This window comes from Bos javanicus, chromosome 23, assembly GCF_032452875.1.
Source record: "Bos javanicus breed banteng chromosome 23, ARS-OSU_banteng_1.0, whole genome shotgun sequence".
NCBI classification, from domain to species: domain Eukaryota; kingdom Metazoa; phylum Chordata; class Mammalia; order Artiodactyla; family Bovidae; genus Bos; species Bos javanicus.
Genome location: NC_083890.1, coordinates 13,209,557 through 13,220,342, shown reverse-complemented (window position 1 = coordinate 13,220,342; position 10,786 = coordinate 13,209,557). Strand labels below are relative to the sequence as shown.

Below are 10,786 nucleotides of genomic sequence, written 5' to 3'. Positions count from 1 at the left end.
ACGTCTGCCCCACAGCCAATAAGAAGAGACACTGGGACTCTCAGTACAAATCGGGAAGTGGGGACCGGTAGAGGAGAGAGAACACAGGTGAACAGCGAGGGTTGTAGAGTGGCGAGACAAATAATAAGAAACAGAAAGAGGTCGGGATCTGGGAAAGGGACGAGAACAGAAAAGCCGACCTCAGGACTGAAATCATAGAGCAAAATGGGCAGTGAGGTCTTTCCCACATAGTCAAGAGGGAGGGGAAGTGGAACCATGATACTGTGATAGTCGCAGCCAGAGAGCGATCCACAGTGTGCAGGCAAGGAACCAAGTCCTTCATTCACTCACACAACTTCGGCCACCAAATCCTGGAGGACGGGGGGGAATGGGGCCCTCAAAACTGTATACTGTAGTGGTGCCTGGCTCACCCTGGACCAGCTCCGTGATCCCCGACAAATCACTCGAAGCTTCTTTGCAGCAGTTTTCTCCTCCGTGAGACGGAGATAAGAGCAGAGCTGATCTCCCGGGATTAAATGAGTGACTGTGCAAAGTACCAGAAGAGTGTGCGTCAGCCCAGAGGAAGCGTAATGTGGACGTCAGCTGCTGGCAGTCCACAGCAGGCCCGGGGGCTGAGGCAGGAGGCGGACACTGCCGGCCGGCAGCCACGTGGCAGGCAGCAGCCTTTGCTGATCCCTCTGGGGCTGGGGCGGGGTTGACGGTTGGGTTGGGGGGAGTGGGTGGCTGGCCAGGGGGACTGGGCTGAGCAAGTGGTGATGCAGGACTAAGCCCTGCCCTTGGAGGCTCCCAGGCTGATGCCGTGGTGCTGCTGGCCAGGAGGGGTCTGGACTCTCATGAGTCACAGGGGAACCTCCTAGCAGAGACCAGGAAGGGCAGACCGAGTAGGCAAATGCAAGCCTGGGGATCCTGATGCGGAGGGGCAGACAGAACCCTCACCCCAGGCAGTTGCTGTTTCCCCTTTCCCTCATGGATGGGCGGCCCAGTTCTGTGGCTCCAGCACAGCCCGGGCAAGATCAGACTCAATGTCAAACAGCCGTCACCTTTAAAACAGTGGCATCTTTTATGATCATCGCCGCCGTCATCATTATCATGTCTGACATTTATTGGGTGCTTACTACGCATCAGACACTGTTCTAAGCTCTTGGTCATTTTCTTCTCCCATCAACTCTGTGAGAAAGGAGCTATTTATTTAATGCTATTTTAAAATGAGGGAAATGAGATTCTTGATGGATGTTAAGATGGGAGGTAGCCACTGATCCCCGTCAGTGGGTCATCTTAATGATCGCTGCCAGTTCTCTGGAGGAGGCAGGAAGATTCCTTTTTTTTAAGTCCTGTGAGATCTTAACCAGCCACTCCTCTTTCTGTGCCTCAGTTTCCTTACCTCTAAAAGAAGAGGCTGGCTTCAGGGAGTCTGAGTCTTACTACTTCTACAATCTCAGTCTGGACTGTTCTAATTAACCACGTCTCAGGGAGGGCAGTTCCTGGCCCCACTTGTCTCTTGGGGCTGTCTTAAGAGTTTGGATCCAACAGATCTCTCTCTGTCTTTTTCTTTCTCTCTGTCTCCCTCTCTCTCTCATATACACACACACAATACAAGTTTCCCAGGTCCCTGCCCGCTCCCTTGTGGCCTGTCTGATGCTGAAGGCCCAGCTTGGGGAGGGATGTCCATTAATTTTAGGAGCCAAGCCAGAGAAAGACTTGACTCAGTAGGAGCTGGAAGAATCCTCAGCCTGGGGCAAGAGTGATGCTGAAATTTCCCTGTTCCCCATTCCCCTCAGCCCTTATCTCACCAGGTCCCCACCCCTGGGCTCCAGGCCTAGAGAGCACTGCCCTGAAGTCGACCCCACGGACCACCTCCTTCACCCTCCCCAGACAACCCACACTGCTGGCCCCAGGACCTCCCAGCTCACAAATCCACTCACCCACAGATCCACTCACCCACCGACCCACAGGGCTGGTCCCTGGCCTCTTGCCCCAGTCCATCCCACCCGCCATGTACACACAGTGGTGACTGGGCCTCTGACTCTCTCTGACCCTCCTTCCCCCTCCCCCCAAATACAGTGCAGGACTTCCTTATCTCATGTTTCTCCTCTGCCCTTTGCTGGGGGAAATCATCTCAGTTGAAATTGTTCCTTGGCACCAAGGAGACAGCCACCCTTCCCTCCCCCCAGACCTTCTCATCTCATCCCTAGGGTCTTTGCCCAAGATTACTAGCCCCAACCTTCAGACAGAAAATCTCTCCCAAGCCCTCCGGGACCCATTGCAGCTCACAACCTGCAGATAGGAACAACAGCTGGAGCTAGACACGGCGCCGGGGATGGTCCCCACAGCTTACCAGCATATTGTCCAGAAGTATAAAAGAAAAATTGGCTGGCTCTTCTCCAGCCACTGACCCAGTCCCTTGCTCCCTGCCTGACTCTGGGGATAGAATCCTGTTTGACCTTTGCCCACATTCCAATCTTTTCATATCTTTTCAGACCAACATTTACCTCATTTACTCTCATCACTTGCTCTGCAATATTTGAGAAGTCACAGAGCCTCTCTGAGCCTTAATCTTCCCATCCTTAAAATGGAAATTCTGATACCAACCTCAGGATTGTTTTGAGGAATGCAGGGGAATGAGTAACCAGTGAGAAAACACCCATGTTGTATCTAGCGCAGCATAGGGCTCAGAAATATTTGTTTCCCTCACTTTCTCTTCTTCTTGGCCTGAAACCTCCCCCTCCACCCTCTTCCATCAAGCAGTTCATGAAGCCCTGCTGTGCCCCTTCTTTCCTGACCTGGACCTGCCTGCCCTTTGGCCTCCAGTGGACTTGGGAGGGGCAGGAAGTAAGGAGGAGATGGAATAAATTCGCCAGAGTTCTGGGAAGCAAAGAGACAGACTGTAAAATAAGAATGTTATTGTGAATCTCAGAAGGGCAACTCCTGATCCACCCACCTAACAGGGCCTTCCCCCTGATGGTAGGGTGGGATGGGGGGCGGGCAGCAGAGGGGAGAGCCTTCAGCAGCTCTCTGGTCATTAATCTCTCTTGATTTATCTCCCATCCACCCTCTGACTTTCTCTGAACTTCTGAACCTTCCAAGGTGAGGGACAGGGGCTGACACCCAAGGACTGCATCACCAAGGCTCATTTGGTCTTTGGCTTCAGATTTGATTAGGCCTGAGAAGGAAAGTGATGGGGGGTGAGGTGGGGACAGAGGAGTCAGGGTAGTTGCTCCCCTCTCCCCCCAGGTCCTGGTTTTGGCAGTGGCTGTGTCCCTCGCCTAAGGGCACAGTGTCCAGTGGCCCTTCCCAGGGTAGCAGCATTGGTTGGCTTCTCACAAGACTGCCCTTCCTTGCCCCCTCAGCCTAGGAGTGGTAAGGACTCCCCGCCCTTTCTAGGCCCTGGGAACCGCACCATCGCCTAAACCCGCCCACACTGCACGCTCTCTTCGTGACATTCTTTGCCATGAACTCATGGAACGTGCCACCCACTCCCTGCAAGGGCTTGACTGAGCCAAGCACCCAGTTCAAGTTCATCAACCTCTCACCTACCTGAGTCAAACTTAAGCCAGGTGGTGGGGACGGAGGCTCAGAACTCTGAATTAATGCTTGGAGGAATCAATCCACCCACCCTGGTTCAGGACAGGCTCCAGCTCATGCTCTGGGTGGCGAGAGTGGAGACCTAGATGGGGTGTCAGGCCGACCCTGTCACCTTTGCCTGGCTCTGCCTGGCTGGGGACAGCAGCGCGAGGGCAGGCAGGGAAAAGGCTCCCAGAAACCCTGTTCTGGGCCCTGCAGAGAAGTCAAGGAGGCAGGAACAGCCCCTGCCCCCAATAGGAAACCCCTTCATCAGACTGGGGGCTCCGTGATGTGAGAAACCAGGTCTCCCCCATCTGACTAGATGCTCCCTGAGTGCAGGGCTGCATCTCACCCGTATATTTTTATTTTTATTTATTTATTTAATATTTGGCTGCACTGGCCTTTGTGCTGCACGTGGGCTTTCTCTAGTTTCGGAGAGTGGGACCTTCTCATGGAGGTGGCTTCTCTTGTTACAGAGCACAGGCTCTAGGCACACAGGCTTCAGTGGTTGCAGCACGCAGACTCAGTAGTTCTAGCACAAAGGCTTAGTTGTGCCAAGGCATGTGGAATCTTCCAGACTAGGGATTGAACCCATGTCCCCTGAATCAACAGGTGGATTTCTAGTCACTGTATCATCAGGGAAGTTCTTGCTTGTTTCTTTGTTTGTTTCTATGATCCCCAATATCTAGCTCAATCACCAAGAAACATCTCCTCAGTGCAAAACTTAGAGACAGAAAGGTACAAAACGTGACCCCACCCTCTGGTGGGAAGCAGGCCCCTTTAAAAGCAGAGCAGATTGTGCTGTGGGGGGACAGGGTATTCCAGAACGCCACCCTGGAGCACCTGCCTGGCTCCCAACCCATCTTCCCATTCACTCTTGTGTGACCACCAGTCCTGATTTTCCCGAGACTGTCCTGGGAGAGTCTCACACCCAAGGAAACCCCTTAGTCCCCGGAAAAAAAGAGACAGTTGTCCCCTCTACTCAAAGTCCCTGGGCCTCAGTTTCCTCATATGTGAATGGAAGGGATAAATAGCAAGATCTCCCTCATGAAGAAGGCTGCAGTATAGATGAAGTGAATTCAGGGACTTCCCTGGTGGTACAGTGGTTAAGAATCTGCCTTGCAATGCAGGGGATATGGGTTCGATCCCTGGTCAGGGAACTAAAATCCCACTTGGCCTGGGGCAACTAAGGCCCACACGCCTCAACTAGAAAGAAGACCGTGTATCACAGCTAAGACCGGATGCAGCCAAAAATAAATTTTTTAAAAAGGAGTTGATGCAAATCCAGGACTTAGAACGTTCTATGTGATTCGGACAGAGTAAGTTCTATGTGATCTACCTTCTTCGTTTGCGTTCCCTACAAGTAGATCATGGGACAAGGTTTGGCTTCGAGTAGTTTACTTGGGAAGTGGCTCCAAGAAGCACTGGTAAGAAGTGAGGGAAGCACAGGGAAGAAGAGGAAACCAAGGCAGAGAGTATTCACAAGCAGGTGATTGCTGTGGGCAGCTGGGGCTCCACTCCACGCAGAATCCTGGGAACCTGGGTGGCTTAGAGTTGCCCTCCTGAGGGGCAAGGGATCTGGGATATATAATCCTCAAATCTCCCTAAACCCAGAGGTGCTAGCTCCCCCCCCACACGTGGTGCAGAAGCCTGCAAAGTGCACAGGGATGTGAGTGGAGGGTGGACAAGGCACGGTCAGCATCTGTGCCCGTGTACCTCCATCACACTTATGATGTGCAGGGGACATGGCAGCAGAGGGGGCCCTGCCCACCTGCAGGAAAGGGAGTCCAGACTGGAGGAGACAATTTCCGGGAGAGCTCTGAAGCATGAGGAGGAGGCAGGCCTCGTGTGGGGTGGGTGCACAATAAATGTTTAAATGATGCCAAATAAGTGGAGAGCGATTCAAATGCTTGAACTTGTGGGATTAACTAGATGCTGGAGGGCTGTGGGCAGCCAGAGAAGGAGGTGATGCAGTCAGGTCTGTGGGCGTCAGGAAAGGCTGGATCAAGGCTTGAGGCTCTGGGCTGATTCTGGTCACCAGATGAAAAGGAGAGAGAGTAGACCAGGTGGAATAACCTTGAGAGCTAAAGCAAAGAAGTGAGGATGATCAAGGGTAGAAAAGAGCATTAAATAGAAGGATGGTAGTGGAAAGGAAGGGAGGGAAGGGGAAGAGAGAGGAAAGGGAGAGAAGGCAAGGAAAGGAAAAGGAAGGGAAAATAGCAGAGAGGAAGAAAGTGAAAGTGAAAGTCACTCTGTCTGACTCTTTGCAACCCCTTGGACTATACAGTCCATGGAATTCTCTAGGCCAGAATACTGGAGTGGGTAGCCTTTCCCTTCTCCAGGGGATCGTCCCAACCCAGGGATCAAATCCAGGTCTCCTGCCTTGCAGGCAGATTTTTTACCAGCTGAGTCACAAGGGAAGCCCAGAGGGGAAGACGATGAGTCAAACTTGGGAGACAAGGAAAAGAAAAATAGAAACTTCAATCACAGGTGTCTAGGGAGAACCACAGAGGCTTGCATCACAAAGGTCAATTCAATAGAGAGCACACAGTTCTGAAGAGCTGAGTCCCACCCAGAGTGAAGGTATGAGCCATCCCGGAAGACTTCCCAGAGGAGGTGAGTCCCTAAACCAGTTAGAAGCTGCTGTCAGCCTAAGAACATGGGTTTCACGGGAAGAAAGCTGCAGGGGCCCTGAGAGTGAGAGTGAGCTGAGGGTAAGGCACTGCCAGGAAGTCAGGAGAAAGAGTGGTTCTAGTGGTTATTACTGGAGCTGCACAAATATTGTTGTTTTGACTGGTAGTGAGAATCGGGTTTATTTTTTCACAGGAACCACAAGTGTGATGCGCAGGTTCCTTTTAGAACATGACACCATGGAAAGAGCAACAATCTCTGGCCTCGACATTCCCGCTTTTCCTGGTGAGACACACATGTGCACAATGGGTCCTAAAAAATAACCCAAAGCACAGATGTTTAATCCACCAACACCAAGGGTCTGCTAGAAATATCTCACTTTCTACAATGGTAAGAACATTGCACTTTTTAAAATAAGTAAAGAAAAAAAGAAAAGAAAAAAACTCCTTGAATGTCTTTACTATTATTTGGAGGCTGAATAGCTCAGCAGCTACGAGCATGGACACAGCCGCCACGTCATTTGTGTTCAGAGATCAGCTTCACTGCTTATTGGCTGTGAGACCGCGGGCAACATGCTTAACCTTTCTGTGCTTTCATTTCGCCATCTAACACAGGGTTAATAATAGTACCTTGCTCACGGAATCCAGTACTCTTGCCTGGAAAATCCCATGGACCGAGGAGCCTGGTAGGCTGCAGTCCATGGGGTCGCTAAGAGTCGGACACGACTGAGCGACTTACCTTTCACTTTTCACTTTCACGCATTGGAGAAGGAAATGGCAACCCACTTCAGTGTTCTTGCCTGGAGAATCCTAGGGACTGGGGGGGGGCCTGGTGGGCTTCCGTCTATGGGGTCGCACAGAGTCGGACACGACTGAAGCGACTTAGCAGCCGTAGCTTAGCAGCACGGAATTGTGAGGATTAAATGAGTTCATGCACATGAATAGATTAGAAAATGGCCTGGTTCAGAGTAAATGCTACAGATGTGATAGTCGTAAAAAGACCATCATCATCACCTTCTGCCCTGGAGGGAACCAGAAATGACCAAAGTCCCTGAAGCTTTCACCATAGACTCCCATTCCCCTCCTCCCTGCTGAAAACCAGCCGTACCTTGGACAGTAGTGCCCAAGGACTTAGAGAGAGGGAGAGACAGACAGAGAGACAGAGAGGACACTTGTGATCTCATTCATAGAGTATACGTCAGATACCTAAAGACGACCCCAAGGTGGTGTAAACTTCCCCTCTTCACCCCAAAACTTCATCCAGGGGCTGAGCCACAGCTACTTCTCTCTCCATCACCCCTTTTATGAGTCTCCTGGGGAGAAGACAAAGCCATCTCCCCACCCCAAGTTGACTCTGCCTGCACCAATTAAGTCAAGTTCCAGTCCTGGGGCTGGTAGGTGAACTGCAGCCTGGAGCTGGTCAGGGTTGAATCTTTCTTGGTGGTTGGGTTTGTCTGGAGAGGGAGGAGGTGAGGATCCCTGCACACCATTTTCAGGTTTGCCTTGGAGCAATCGGAAACCACTTGGAAAATTCTCAGCATTGAGTTTACATCCCTTTTGCCAAGAAGGCTAGACAGGTTGCTGGCCCCACCTCCTGAGTATGTGACTTCTAGGACAATTTGCTTTTCCAAGTTCTTAGGCTGAGGCTGCTGGTCCAGCAAGCACACTTTAAGAACCAAGCATAGGTTTAGGAGCTTGAGTCTAGACAGACATGTGTCTGAATCCTAGTTCCACTCCTAGGGCCTGTGTGACCTTGGCCAGGTTACAACTTCTTGGGCTGTGGTCTTCCCACTTCTAAAACTGGGACTCTAATGCCTAGTCTCAGGATGACTGTGAGGTTCCATAAGGACTTGGAGGCAAAGCCACCAGCACAGCATCTGGCCCCACTAAGTAGACTGTGTGTTGACTATTATTATTCCTCCAGTGGGTGGGACGGGTGAGTTGCCTCCAGGATCTTCTCTTCCTCAAGGATGCACCTCCAGTCATTAACTAAGCACAGGGCTGCCCAGAATAAAAACCACATTTTCCAGGCTCCCTTGAAACAGAGTGGCTTTGTGATAAGTGTGTCTAATGGACATTAAAGGAATATTGGTTTGCTACTGAAACAAGAGATGCAAAATAGTGGTAAATAATGGAGGAATGTATTTATTTCTCATATAAATACCTGGTATATGGTCTATGGGCTAGAGAATTGAGAATTAACTATACTGCTAGCCCCTGGAGAAGGAAATGGCAACCCACTCCCCCCACTCCAGTATTCTTGCCTGGAGAATCCCCTGGACAGAGGAGCCTGGCGGGCTACAGTCCATGGGGTTGCAAGAGTTGGACAAGACTTAGCGACTAAAGAGAGAGGTGGTCTATGGCCCTTCCATCTTATTATTCTATCATTCTCAATAGAAGACCTTCATCTCATCATATAGGATGGCTCCTGCCATCACATCCACATCCCAGTCAGTGGAAAGGGGAGAAAAGGGAAAGGGAGATCAAACTTCTTCCCTTTAAGGTGACAGCTAGTCGGTGTATCATTTCTACTCACAGTCTATTGGCCAGAAATTAGTCACATGCGCACATCTACCTGCGTGGGAGGCTGGGAAATGTTGTCTTCAGGGAAGCAGCTGAAGGATCCATCAAGAATGCTATTACTATGTAAGGAGGGGAGAATGGCTTCTGTGTTTGCAACAGGATAGAGTCAGAAATTGTGTGTACAACTGTCCTTGAAAAAGGGGAGTATTCCCTTTCTCAGCCTTCTTTCTTTCTGTTTTGGAAGGTAGCACTTCCAACAGCCCTCTTAGACTGTGAGGTAAAAAAGCTGCATTAAGGTAGGAAATTCACTTTATAGGAAGGTGTTGACTAAAAAATATAATCACAACCTGAAAATATTTTATTTTGTTTTAAAATTTTATTTTATTTTAAAATAAAAATATTTTATTTTAATAAAAGAGTTATTTTATTTAGTGGGAATGTTTAAGACCCCAAGCCCAGGAGACAGCTTCTCAGTAGCTCTGAGAAAACTGCTCCAAGGGGGCAGGAGGGGGGAGTCAGACTATATATAAGTTTTCAACAAAGGGAGCAGGTAGTCTGAACACCAAAGATTATTGTGAGGTACGAGAAACCAGATATCAAGTTAAGGAGTTTAGCATTCTATGTATGGGAAGATGCAAGTCTCTGGACCTGCTGAATTCATTAATTTCATATGCACCTCAGCTCGCCGGGGTCAGATCTTGTTTGCTTGTTCATCTTAAGGTGTGGTTCATGTGGCAGATGGCGGGTTCTTGCTGGACTGTAAATGCTCTGTTCCATTTTGGGAGCCCTCATTCCCATTTGGAGGCCAGAAATAGCTGATGGCTGTGACATTTCTTGCTTATTGACATTGTAGGAGATATTTCATTTCACAAGGTCATGTGTTCCTATCAATTGAAGTGCTGTCATACCAGCCTTGATCTGCTTCCCGCTAGATTTTTTTTACATGAGAGAAGTATCCACCTCATTCAGCACACTGTTACTTGGTATTTCTGTCACTGGCAAGCTGAACCTACTCTTAACTGATAGTGTTCTTCCTGGCTAACTGAATTATCTCCCTAGCTCTTGCAGTGTGTCATGCTCAGTTGCTCCATCATGTCTGACTCTTTGTGACCCTACGGATTGTAGCCCGCCAGGCTCCTCTGTTCATGAAATTCTCCAGGCAAAAATACCGGAATGGGTTGCCATTTTCTCCTCCAGGGGATCTGCCAGACCCAAGGATCAAAGCTGTGTCTCGTGGATCTCCGGCATAGGCAGGTAGATTCTTTATCATTGGGCCGCCTGGGAAACCCCCTAGCTCAGAGTCCCCCGGCTATCAGTGATCACATGGTTGGTGAAATGGGAGGGAAGGGGGAACTCTGAGAAGTTCTAATGTTTTACAGAGCTTTTAGCTGTGTTCACCTGGCCCTGTGTTGCTTGCTGTATGACCTAGAAAATACTCCAAACTCTTCATTCCGTCCCTGTCATGTGACTTCACAGTGACTTCTATGGACTATGAACAGCATAATGGAGTTACTTATGTCACAGGCTTTGTTTTTTTCTTTTTCTTTAGTTGCCCAACCAGGGACTGAACCCACAGCCTTGGCAATGAAAGCCTAACCCCGGACTGCCAGAAAATTGCTTTACAGAATCTAAAATGAAGCCAGGGCACCATTGAGAAAGTAGAACTTACACCTGTTCACTCTTGAATGCAAAATAAACTTTCAACCCAATGATCCTGAGACCGCCTGGAACTTGTCCTCTTTACTGCCTAGAGAACGCAGTTCAGCAACGAATCTGCTCCCCACAAGTGACCAGATGCCTGTAGGCACCAACCCTTAGTTCTGCAAAGATAACATATATAACTTCTCTGGAATGCCTTTGTGTATGACCTTTATAAACCCCTGCCATGTCTATTTTCCTCAGAGCACATTTTAGTTGCTACTTGAATCAATGCCTCCCACATTGCTAAGAGCCAAAATCAACTCTTTTTCTTCTTTGCCACTTTCTGCATCCCTTTGTCCATAACTTATGACTATACAAGTTTGGTCATCTGACTTTCTTTGCCCAATGGAATGTTAGCGAATGAGATACCA

At 49.5% G+C, this 10,786-nt stretch overlaps 1 long non-coding RNA gene across 1 annotated transcript; it reads left to right on the top strand.

The window, feature by feature from the left end:
• The first annotated feature begins 5,397 nt into the window (after positions 1 to 5,397).
• On the top strand, positions 5,398 to 10,432 carry LOC133236211 (uncharacterized). Its single transcript, XR_009732787.1, has 3 exons — positions 5,398 to 6,177; positions 6,388 to 6,582; positions 10,264 to 10,432. It is a non-coding gene; the product is annotated as an uncharacterized LOC133236211 (long non-coding RNA).
• The last annotated feature ends 354 nt before the right edge of the window (positions 10,433 to 10,786 follow it).